At 36.1% G+C, this 12,806-nt stretch overlaps 1 long non-coding RNA gene across 1 annotated transcript in view; it reads right to left on the reverse strand.

The window, feature by feature from the left end:
* Window positions 1-399: 399 nt before the first annotated feature.
* The window catches only part of LOC114932432 (uncharacterized), a 250,280-nt gene continuing 237,873 nt past the window's right edge, over window positions 400-12,806 (reverse strand). Inside the window, exon 9 of the long non-coding RNA XR_003819894.2 lies at window positions 400-2,233. This is a non-coding gene — a long non-coding RNA (uncharacterized LOC114932432). The remainder of the gene's footprint in view (window positions 2,234-12,806) is intronic.

Genomic DNA, 12,806 nt, shown 5'->3' on the forward strand with positions numbered 1-12,806 from the left:
CGAATGTTAATCATGTCTTCAGCAACGCGTCGTCCAAGTATTACCTCCGCGACCACCTCAGTCGAGCATTGTTCGGTCGAGCTTAACCGAACGAAATGTAACCCACCCCCTCGGTTGCCTTGTAATAAGATACTCGCCATCTTCGTATGTAAATGCCGGCTATTCATTACGTTTCTGGCTGAATGATTGGACCTTTTGTGGGAATCCTTTCACGACAAAGCACTATCGTCGTTTAGGACGCCCGTAGACAAGATGGAGAATATTTGCAAAGTTCTAACCGGGGATCTAGTAAAGAGGAAAAGAAGGAAAGAAGGATGGAAAGATAAGGCGAATTAAGGTCAGATTCATTGCAGCTCGTTTGGAAATTTTCATTCAATTTTTATTCAATTTTCCATTAACCTGTGACGACAAACGGGTTTTACAATATTAATGAACATTGTCTTTGTTGTCCGTTATGGAAATATTTATATGCATAGAGCTAAATCTAACAAAGGCTGTGAATATTTTTTACGTACGTATAAACGGACGTTGTGTCTCGTTAAAGATAAAAATAATTCTTCCAGCGATGTTGCGCAAGTAAAACGCATGCGAGCGTTTATACTGTTGAGTGGCTGATTATATGAACATTATGGTAAAATGGCAGATGCATAAAAAAAGGTGCTAGTTAATCGACGAGATAAAATCTAATCCTATATGTGTGTGTGTATGTATATATGGTGTAAAAATTTCTCGTATATATATCCAATAAAATATCTAACATAAGCTTTTTCGTATTAAAATGTAACCCATTTCAACTGGCATGATAAAATGCGTTATTATGTAAATATCTCTAACAAAAATATATAAAAAGCAAATGGAGAAACGCAGACAGACATATGATGGAAGTAGAAAAATGCATTACCATTGTAATTTCATAAAAATTTTTTACAAGTTTATTTTACACCTACGTATACATTATATCGAAGCTCTACAATATTTGCTTAGAATTCTAATGTACAAACAGGTTTGATGGAAAGTTAACGGAGAGACAAACTTTCTCGAATCGATTAATATGTCATATATATTCCATATTTTATGAAAATAGATGCTATAAATTTTTCATAAATACATAATGACCGCCACCTCTTGTCGCATTCTTGAAATTGTTCGCGTCATTTAAAAAAAACTTTCATCCAATTATAAGATATGATTGCGTGGGATGGGAAGATAAGAGAAACCATCGTTTATAAATTATCGGAACTTATGTACACAATATAAAACTATAATAAGTATTTATTAAAACAATAAAAATTTTTATTTTTTTCTCACATACATATACAATATAAATTCGTGCATCAACGAGCGAAAAGCCAACGAGTTTCGTCAGAGTTCAAAGAATTTGTTCGGGACACGCGAGCGTTTTGTCTTCGGGGCGTCGTTCGCAGGAGATCTTTCGGTACTCAAAGGAGTAGGTAGATATTTGGCTTGACTCGAACGCACCCACGTTCCTCCGTCTGGAGGAGCAAATGGTTCTAGAGACGTTTTATGTTTTATGCGAGTTGTGCAGCTGCCCGTTACCGACACCCCCGCAACTCATATTCAAATTAGCAGACGAGACTTTCTCTCTCTCTCTTTCTCGTCCTTCCTTCTCGTCTGTCCCCCTACGTGCGTCTACGTAATGAGAAAAAAAGAGCCACGCGAAATATTATTATAACTATAGGTGTAAAGTACTGAAAAAAATAACGTTATCCATATTCTGATTAGATCATATTTTGAAATCGTACATCCTTCACATTATTTAATTTCGCACTGACGGTATCTTACTAATAGAGCAGATGGGCAATTTTCAAACTACTCTGAGCGCATTATATTCACGCTCGCTTATGACGCAACTTTCTCCCGGCGTAAGTAACGAGAGTCCCCATACGTGAAACAGAGTAGCGCAAGAGAAGGAAGGAAGAAAAGAGGCGCAAGCGGTGTCCTTTACTCGGATAGATGGTTTCGCATAATTATCTCCAAGGAAAAATCATTGTGCGCCATATGCCGCTCGTGAAGGGAGTAAACAGCAACGCGGATAGGTAAGTATGCGCTCACGTCGGCTTCGAGGTACATTAAACCTTGCCTTACGCTATCATACGCAGCAACAGCTGCTATGCGAAGCTCGCTATCACCGCATCTCGACGCTTCTTCTTAAGAGACTGGAAGAAAGTGATCCCGTCCATGGAAAATGCGTTCACACGATCGTACTGAAAATCTACAACAAAAATATAGGTAACAAAAATTATTCGTCTTAGGCTCATGATTAGATTCATCGCAATTTCAGGAAAATCGATTTGCATTAAAAAATATATATGTACATAACAATAATTTTTATAGTATCTTTAATCAATAAATATGCTACTTCAATGAAGAGATTGACGATATTGAAATCTTCACACGCGACTACCAGCTGGTGAAACGTGTACCAGATTAACTAATATGAATGGCTCATCCGATATAAATGCACCCGCATGAGAAAGAGAGCTATTATAAAAACTCATATGAATACACAACGCCCCCATAACGCGATCTGAAACACCTGGTAGAGATCAAAGTTCACTCGCGATATACCTGATATCGTTAATGTTATGTGTTATGTTATCTATTTTGTATTTGTATAATTTTTTAAATATAAACAAATGTTAAATTAAATTACAATGATGTAGCTCTATAAGAAACATGTATAAATTGAAATTAAACAAGTTGGAGATAATGAGAAGCTGACATAAGCAAAAAAGACATAACCAGTGGCCAGTTTATCTAAAGCCTGTTGAATCAATTAAATCCAAACTTTTTAATTAAAACATAGAATATTTCTAAAACTTTTCGTCGTGTCACAACAAACTATTAAACTATTTTCTCTCATTTCTTATTTTCAATTCATCAAAAATAATTAGACGTATATATATTATTTTTATCTCCGATTTACTTCGTTTAATTATTACATCCATATCAAATTTCGTTCTAACGAAAAAATACTCCATTAACACCTCCTCGATGACCTCTCTTCAAACCTTCGATCTCGATCGTAGGCGCACACGGTGATTGAGAGTGAGCTAGCAAAAAGTGGACCGGTGAAGCCTCCGGCGTCGCATTCCGACTCGTGCCGAAGTATCGTAAGAAAATAAGATATACGAAACAGATAACCACGATTTCAGTCAAGATTGTTGAACGTACTTAACTCCGATGCAGCAGATAACATTACCATATACGGTGGCAGTGAAATAATTGCAACGTCGACGCTCCGACAAAGAAGAAGCGTGGGTTACGCGTGCTGATGATCACTTTCCTTCTCCAAAGTGAGTTATATCAAAAGAATCGCTAACAATAATGAGAATAAATTTTAACGACGGAAAACATGAATATGATAAATGTTTCATATAAATTTTCTCTATTTGTTTAAACTGTCTCGTATTTAAGTATCGCCGATTTAATTGGCACTTTATCTTTTGTAACTTTACGAAGAAAATCATTGTAAGAAATTCAAAACTTTTTCAATGACGGAAATGCTTATAAGGCGAAAGCTGTTCCTTTCGTTTGAAATTTTATACATGCACATAGCAGATTTTATCGGCGATCTGATATCGACGTCCTTCCTGATTCGGCAGAATTTTGACGCTGATGAAATCTGACACCAGCAAGAAGATCACTTGGAACTGATTGAGTAAAGGAGGGCTTCGTGGCGGCACGATGTCGATAAACTTCTGACAAATGCACTTAATCACCTGCGTCTGCGTCACGGTTGGCGCCGTTGCATGCATGCAAAAGACGGGGCGCATCTTCTACATCTCGTCGCAATTACTGGCTGACGCGTGCATCGAGTCGGTAACTATATAATTTTGCCCTCACATTGTTATAGCGCTGAAGACACCTTCGATTCATTTTCGTGCCGACAAAGGTTATATACAATAAAAGTGCGTACGAGTATACATTTTTATTTTTTTAATAAAATATATTAAAAATGTTACATATAGAAAGTAAAATTATAGATATACATATACAAATGTAATAATTTTAATATTATTCATTTAAAAAGACAAAGATAAATATACCACCCTCTTTATTATTTTTAATGACTGTTCAAAATTTACTGCGAATAATTGACTTTTTTATTTTGTCGTAAGCACCGCACACTGGGAACAATCTCTTGAGCATTCGCCGGGATCGAAAGAAGAATTCGCGATCTTCGATCCACCGTGCAGTTGCGTGAGCGTCAGAGAACGCCGCGCCGCCCCGACGCAATATTCTTGCGCACGAAAGCCATTAAACAGATTAAGTCCGGCAGCCGGATTACACGCGACACCGCGGCCTTAATAGAGACGTAAAAGTGTGTCTCAAGTAAAAGGTGGCTCTGCACGCAGCGATGCGGTGCCGCGAAAAAAACCCAATCCCGCCTGAATGGAAATTGATTGCAGACTGGGTGGCGTGAAGTCCGGCGCAGGGATTTTATGCATATGCATCGGTAATCACGGCCGAATTCGTAATTAGCGCGTTAATTGACCGTAATTCGGCGTGTAATGATCGCGCGCTCTTTCTCTTCGTCACGGAATTTCCGGTCAAATTTTTGCGAGGACGATGAAGTAATTTTACGTTGCATTATGTCGCCAAAAACGTTTGTTAAACGACGATCTCTTCTTCAGTTTTTCTTATATAAAAGAAATTTAAAAAAAGAATATCTCAAGGGATGAATTATAATTATAATTCCTATCGTTTATATCGTTTGTTTACTGATATATTTTAAGACGATTACTAAATACTATATATATATATATATAATTGTTGTCGAGGACCGAAACGCACTTAATGAAGGACCTTTAGTCGCCGGTCTGTCAACCCTTGTTAATCCTGGCAAATAAACATGGAAAAAAGCAGAAGCGACGGGCAGAAAATAGCTCCTCCAACCGATAGGGTTCTTACCCCTTTTTGCGTTATTAAAAATAATGATGACATATATTAGTTTTAACGAAGAAAACGCGGGTTTTTTACCATCGTCTTTATGCGCCCGGTCATTTGTTTCCGGCGAAGTAAACGCCGCGCCGAAATGCGCGACAATGGATGCTCGCCTTTTACCGGCGAATGTCCAGGGAAAGAAAAAGGCGCAGAAACGCGCATGAAAGAGCAAGAACAAAAAGGAAATGAAAGCAGGCGAGAGAGCAAGTCGGGAGGTGGTGCTCGTCTCTTTCTTTTCTTTGCGAAGGCAAAATCGTCTCGTCGAGATTCCACACATGTCGTAATTTCAATTTCAAATTATCCAATCCTAAAAGCTTACTGCACCCACTTGGCGAACGTTTGTTTCCTCGATAAAAGGAGAACACGAAAATAAACAATATGCTAACTATATTTTATATTGGATAGTAGTTAAATTGTTTCTATATTTAATTCTCTCTGAAACATTTTTTTCGGAATCTGCTTTTAAGAATTAAATTCTAATGTCTTGTATTTGCTTTGTAAATCGAATGAATAAATAACTAATATGTGACTTTCAATATATGAATTTACCTTACAATTATCTAAAATTGATCGAAACTTGAACTGAACCTCTAACCTCGTATATAATATTTCCAAGAGTCTGTTGCACAATTTCCTCCTGTGTGGAAATTTTAAATTCAATATTATCCGAGTAATAATCCTCATGATCTTATTATCGAGAAGGAATAAAACATAGACCGACATCGTATATACGCCATGAAGAGTCGAATGGCCAGAGCGCAATTTCCTGGTGGCGCCTGCATAAATTACCATGTATTGCATTTTATGTTACGACCGTTACATACGAGTGCGTAGCACATATCTAACTCTTTCTATATACGTATAAGTACGCGCGCACATATGTATGCGAAACACGAGGATAATTCAATGACCGTATAAGAGCGAAGCTACTTTCGATTAGAGTACTTCCCGTCGAGAGAACATTCGAGCGCGAGCGATGAAATTAAATCGAACGTTTAAGTTACGTATGAGTGCGGCTATATATCAAGATGAGAAGAATTTTTCTCCCATTGTTCTATAAGTCAAGCACGTTTTATTGGCGTTAATAAATTTCACGGCTGCGAAGGCGGTCGGAAAATCGCACGAATCTCGTTAAAATCTCGTGAAAATTTACCGCGGTAATCCGATATAGCCGTCAGGCGATATAACAACGACGCGTCAATGAAAAACTGACAAATTGTTCCCGCGAATCATCAATCAAAGTCATTCTCATTCGAATCGTTATACGAGCGTCTGATTTGCATTAATAAATTTCTGCACCGAAAACCGCAGCAGGTGAAAATTTATGACGATGATTTTGTGAATTTCTCATAACAATTCTCGGTGAAAAACGATTGTCACCAGAGAAATATCGCATTCTTCTCGCAGCGCGTTTCGTCGATATCATTCTGTTTTTGGTTTCACATTTTTTAGCGCAAAAAGTTTCTGCTATTAAATCATATCGAACAGATAAAAAAATTCTCAGCTTATGAAATTTTTCTCATTTAACATTTAAAATAAAAAATTCTTAGAGTAAATATTCGTAGAGATTTTCCTTAAAAACGCATTCGCGAATAAATATCATCTCAAAAAAATTCTCAGCTTATGAAATTTTCCTCATTTAACATTTAAAATAAAAAATTCTTAGAGTAAATATTCGTAGAGGTTTTCCTTAAAAACGCATTCGCGAATAAATATCATCTTCGAGAATATGAAATGGAATCTTCGTTCGCGTGATTTAGGAACAAGTCAAAGGGATGTTAAGATAATTCAGCAATTAACTAGAGAAAAAAAGAGAGAGGTTCGTATCGTTTGCAAATCAACGAAGTGTATAATTAATGGCACGTGACCTTTAAAAGAAAGTCTTCGTGTCGTACTTTGATTCGACTGTACGTAAAGTTGGAAAACGTTATTTATCCTACGAGACAGTATTGACCTATGATACGATCATTATTAATCACGCTTTAAGCGCAGATTAAATTGCGATTTATATCGCGGCGAATGCGTAGAATTGCCTCGTTAATTTTAGCTCAAGGAAACTTAGCGACATTCGAAAGGGAATTGACGCGCAGTGGGTGTCTCGCAAAAGTAATATGCACGCGAGCACTTTATTGCAACTTTGTATCTTACAAAATTATATACGAAAGTTCAGAAATGAAATAAAAGTGTGAAAGATAAAGTTAAAGACAGATATCTTTATAATTTGCAATCCACGGGAAGAAACAAGTCGAATCACATTGGGATTATCCTGCTAAATGCCGCGTGTGCTACGTAAATTATTTTAAAACTCGTATCTGGTCGTTCAAAGATGCCGAAATTCCTGAAAAAGGAAAGAGAAATAGTAAAATCTCAAAAATATGCTTTCACTGGGATATTAATGGAAAAGTGTAACTGTCAAAGAGTTAATCTACGATGACGTAGGTATATTTGAAAAGAGTTGGGAACTTGTAACGGCACAGAAAAAACCCAAAAAATTATGAATGCATTGTTGTTTCATGTGTTGTAACATCGACAATCATTTACTATGTTCTATGTCTATAACAAATAAATCCTATTCACTTGCAAATTGACTTTCTGCGAATTCCATCTCTAAAAGAAATTATCTCTATGATGTAGGTAAGCCGAAAGGGTTCTAGAATAAACGACCCGTTATGGCGGTATTTCTTGAAAAAGGTTCGAAACGTTTATCATCGATCCTTTTACTGGCTTTTAACTCTTTCGAGTTTATGTGACAGCAATTTCTAAACTGATGACTTTCGAAATATTGTAGAACTAAAAAAGAATAGTAAAACCGAGAGTTACCGAATGCCATAATTTTCAACCCTTTGCGTAGTAGAAATTGAAATGTGAACAACTGTTTTATCGCTTTTACCATACAACAATTCTCACTGTATTGTTACAACTGCTAGAAAGTAAGATCCGAAGAAAAGCTTATATAAACGCGAAATGAACAAATATAAATGTTGTAAGAAATATTTTCATTAAGTTTGTGCTTTTTGTGTCTTAGCACGATAATCACGCTACCGGATAATTTACGTTAACGGATAATTAACTTTTTTACTCGAGCTACGTTGCTGCACAATTTAAATTGCTGACTCTTGACTTTCTACAACGTGCAACAGAGTTCCCTGTTAGAGAATCTCCGGATGGAGAGTATTAAAAGTAATATCAAGATATGATGAAAAATTCATTTATGAATCATATTCGTTATGGGTGGTATAGGTAATTAAATAAAAGATCTTTGAAATAAAATCACGCGTAACTGTCTGCAACAATCTATACTAAATAGAGAGCAAGTAGGAGATTAATATACGATGATTTTGCATTATGCTGAGATGCATGTAATAATACGTTTTGAGTAAGCTCTTTTTACATGAAATTATGAAACAATTATCTTTGTTTTTCACTTTAATATATACTGCAATTTTAATTATATATTAATTATTAAAATATAATCATTTTTGTTACTTAAATGTACTCCGATTTTAATTATTTATTAATTATTAATGGTTTTTCACAAATCTATAAAGAATGTAAAATGTTAGTTTTTAATTTCTCCAAAATACGCGCTAGATGAATAAATATTTTAAATTATTGCAAACCTTAGCGAGTTTTTATTCAGCTTCTTAGCTTCAACTTTCGATTAGTGTTTAAAAAAATTAACAAAAAAATATCAAAAAAACAGCATCATAAAAGGATAAAATATATATACCTCAAGCGATGATTTCCACCGAGACGATTTTTTCAAATTATTGACCCCGATTGAGTGAATCCTGTTGCGATTTTTCAAAAGGTAGTCTTATTTTCTGACCACAGACTACTCCTGCTGCATTTATAAGCCACATATGATCAAAGATGTTAAAAGACTCTTAAACAATTTACAGTTTTGCATTTTCCGCACAATAAAGAGAAATAAAAGGAGAAACAAAGAACAGGAACAGTGTACTCTTGACATTTTTTTTACTTCGAAAATCCTAATCCTTTTGCTTGGGCGAAGATATATGATTGTTTAAAGTAATCTCATAAACAATGCCTTTTTTTTAAATGGATACGTTACCCATAAGGTCAATTGAAATCGTAAGGAGCTATTATTTTACAGTACAGATTTGTATTTTATTAATAATGTTAGCAATCAATTCGTAATAAAATGATTATGTTTAAAAACAGTAATTTTTTTTAGTTTTTATTCAATTTATATTTCTAAAAACATGAGTGCAAAAAATGATGATAAAACTGCAATATAAATTTTACTTTTCATTTCGCGCAATGTATAAAACCTCTCAAGATAGAATAGTGTTAATACACTTACTTGTATTATATATGAAGTCTTATATAATCTTTTACACATAGATAACGTATATTATCACGATAAAAGACCGTGGTTAAATAACATAGAGAATTGTAAGATACGACCACGTATTTCTTCGAAAACGAGAAATGTCCGCCTATGTAAAGAACGCACGACAAGAAAACTTTATTCAGGAAAAGAGCTTCGCACGAAATCACACTACTGACCGTCTCGCACAATGCTTGGATGAGATCGTGTGTGCAACAGTCAGGGTACAAAGACATTTCTCTCGCCTGCGGAAACCGTGGAAAATCACGAAACCCGGCCGAATCACGAGCGGATCGCATCTGCTAACGACCAAAGTGAATCCACCGAAAAAAGTCGCTTGAAAGACATATAAACCGACTCTCCTCGCGATCTATCTTAAGGCAGTGTTCCTGTTTATGTGAAGAAATCACCGTTTCCAAGGTGCGCGGAAATCGGCTGAATGCCGATTCGAAGCCCGTGACGGTCCCGGGCATCTCGTCCCCCTTTTTGAAGCAGCACCGAATCTAATCAGATCGGTCGTCATCTGCCATCTTCAACATTTCCTCCGATGCCAGGAAAGAATAAAAAAAGGGATTTGCAATGTGTCGCGCGTATTGCACTATGCTGAATGAAAAGTCCATTTTTCAAAAAAAAAAGGTGAAATTCGATGAAAATCGAGAAATTTTATCGTTTCTTTAAATAATTGATTCAATTACGCACCTAAAATATAATTCAATAAATGCAGCTGCATTAAATTCATCTTTAATCTCTCATATATATATATATATATAAAATTTGATTTTAATGATGCATCACACATATACACATACACATACGTTCGTCTGAATAAATATCCATTCGCATTCGCATCGGTCGCTTCTCTTTGAAAATATTAATGAAATTCAACAGGCGGTTATTTTGAACAGTATGCGCCGCACAGCTGGTCCTTCTTAACGAAGGCACATTGTAAAACGCGGGACAGTACGCAGCTTCGTGGGCGGAGAAATCCGCAAAAGCCGCATCGGTCTCCGTGAAATCCTTAATTCGTCTCGGCGACGTACCTCTATGCGGTCCTCCACGCGCGACACGATATGTCTTAAGTAGCCCGACAAGTATTGACCTGCAGGCAGATATCTCGACACCGACGATCGTCGTGCGAAATTATGGATCACCGGTCATAACTTATCCCGTCAAATCGTCGGCGATTTGACTCGCTTGACCCGCGGCTCTTTACCTGCACCGAGCGCAACTTTTGTGTTGCAACCGTTTCTCATATCGTATAGCATTCAGCAGCACACGGTAGCACGAGTTTTCCTACCGCCGAGTGACGCACGTACGTGAAATTTTATGCTAATCGCGATATACCTTCGCTCTAGAAATCAACGCGTACTAAGTTAAGCCAAGTAAGCTGACTACATGAGCAAGTCTGAAGCTTTATAAACATGTACATCCCTATTTTATGCATACTCTCAGAATTAATTCGATTTTATAGTTCAAGAGTAATGTTCAGTACACTGAAAAAAAACTATTAAATTAATAAATATTAATTTCAATACTGCCTAATAAATCATTTATTTAAAACAAATAAATATTTATCTATAGGCCGTTTTTCTTCATATTATAAATATGTATTTGTTTTGAAAAGGATTTTCTTATAACAAATAAATATTTTTCACATCAAATCATGATTATTAGTTTAAAATAAATGATTTATTGGGCAATATACTGAAATATTTATTCAAATTAAATAAATTGTTTATAAATAAAGAGAATTGATAGTTTAAATAAGAAAACAAAAATTCACAAATATATTTTTAATACTTGATACATTTTTATAAATATTATCTTGATATTAGTTTAAAATTCATTTTCCGTCTCTCCCTTTAAATTTTCCTAATATTTGTAAAAACGAATGTACGAGAAAATATGCGTATTCAGAATTAATAGATTCGACGAGCCCTCTTCCAGTTGTAACTACGAATTATTCGCTACACGCCCCTCGATTTCATGCCGTTTCTCGAATGAATATTCTTGAGGCATCTTGACGCTTTAAAATCCTCGAGAACTCTGTCATGGCAGTAGTGCCTGGTCGCCAGACCTCGCTAGCAAGCCCATAATAAAACACCCCATGCCGACCTACGCACAATCAGCTATTATACAATTTGGCAGTGAAAAGCGGCGAGGCTTCAATTAACTTTTCGTGTACTTTGCAACGTGAGAATAGAATTGCTCCGCCCAAGATACCGGAATTGTATCGTCGAAATCTTTTCCGATTTGTGAGTTTAGAAATATCTAAATATTAAAATATTGCAGAATTTTCTTACATCCGATTTTGAAATTCTTGTCCTACTTTCTAATTCTAAAAAAAACAGATTAATAATTTTTGTATGGATTTTGCATTTCATGATATTCCTTAAAAAATTGTATTAGGTATACAGGACAAGAAAAAAAAATTGTTTTCTAAAAAAATTTGCACTATTATTATTCTGACATTTTGCGCGGCAAATCTTCCTTGATCTTATTCTTCAGTCACAAAAATAAAAATTAGCAGGGGGTGCGAGTCTCTCTTCTCTCTCGCGGCTTTTACTAAATCCGCCATCCCCGATACACACAAAAGGCAGTTGCACAGGACCACTCCTTTTAAGGAAAACCTCTTTGATGTCACCGAACCACCTTTAACTACCATTTCGCCGACATCTATTTTTCACGCAGTATGATCCCAGGAGTTTTTTGTAATACTCTCTGCTCGTGCTAAACTAGAGAAACCAGTTTATGAACGCGATTTTTTTAACAAATATTTATTTTCGATGGAAAAACAATTAAACCGTACGTTTATGAAAAACTCACTGGCGTCCATCCGTTTCTCCAGTGTTGATTTTTGCACATATACGTCAGATCCACTGCACCTGCTACTGGAACTCATTTATTTCGCGTTAGACAGGTGAGATCAATGTTTGTTTTTCGAAAACGTACGTGAACAGCATGGTAGGCTTTCGAGATAGAAACAACATAAAAATAAAACATTTTTGTATGCATCCGATTTTTGAAAAGAAAATCTTTCCTCGCCTTCTGTTGTCATTAAGTTTCTAAAGGAGCGATAATTCGCATGTGTTTGAAATAAATTTTGGCGTGGAAAAAAATAAAACGGAAGTGGACTATCTGTCACAGCGCGACACGAACGGTAATTGTAGAATTATAATGAGAAGGTTGACACCCCGTTTAGAAAAGCGAGCGAGTAATTGGCGTATTTCTGTTACCGATAAATAAGTTCGAACGTCTATTAAGCGTCGCGCATAAGAGAACGAGATGAAAGCTCCAAGTTATAATCATCGGTTCTGGAAAGCCATCTGCTACGTTAACACGTACCAGAAGCTGGCGGCGCGACGTAAGAACTCGTCTCATCGTTACACCACTTCGGATGCATCTGGATCGCATAAAAGGAGCAAAGACGCCGTGCCGAAAATTGCTGTAGGAAGACTTCTATCATCGAAAGGGTGCCGGCGTT

The sequence above is a fragment of the Nylanderia fulva genome, unplaced genomic scaffold (assembly GCF_048542155.1).
Source record: "Nylanderia fulva isolate GAGA-0341 unplaced genomic scaffold, ASM4854215v1 Scaffold13, whole genome shotgun sequence".
In the NCBI taxonomy this organism is placed as follows: Eukaryota; Metazoa; Arthropoda; class Insecta; order Hymenoptera; family Formicidae; genus Nylanderia; species Nylanderia fulva.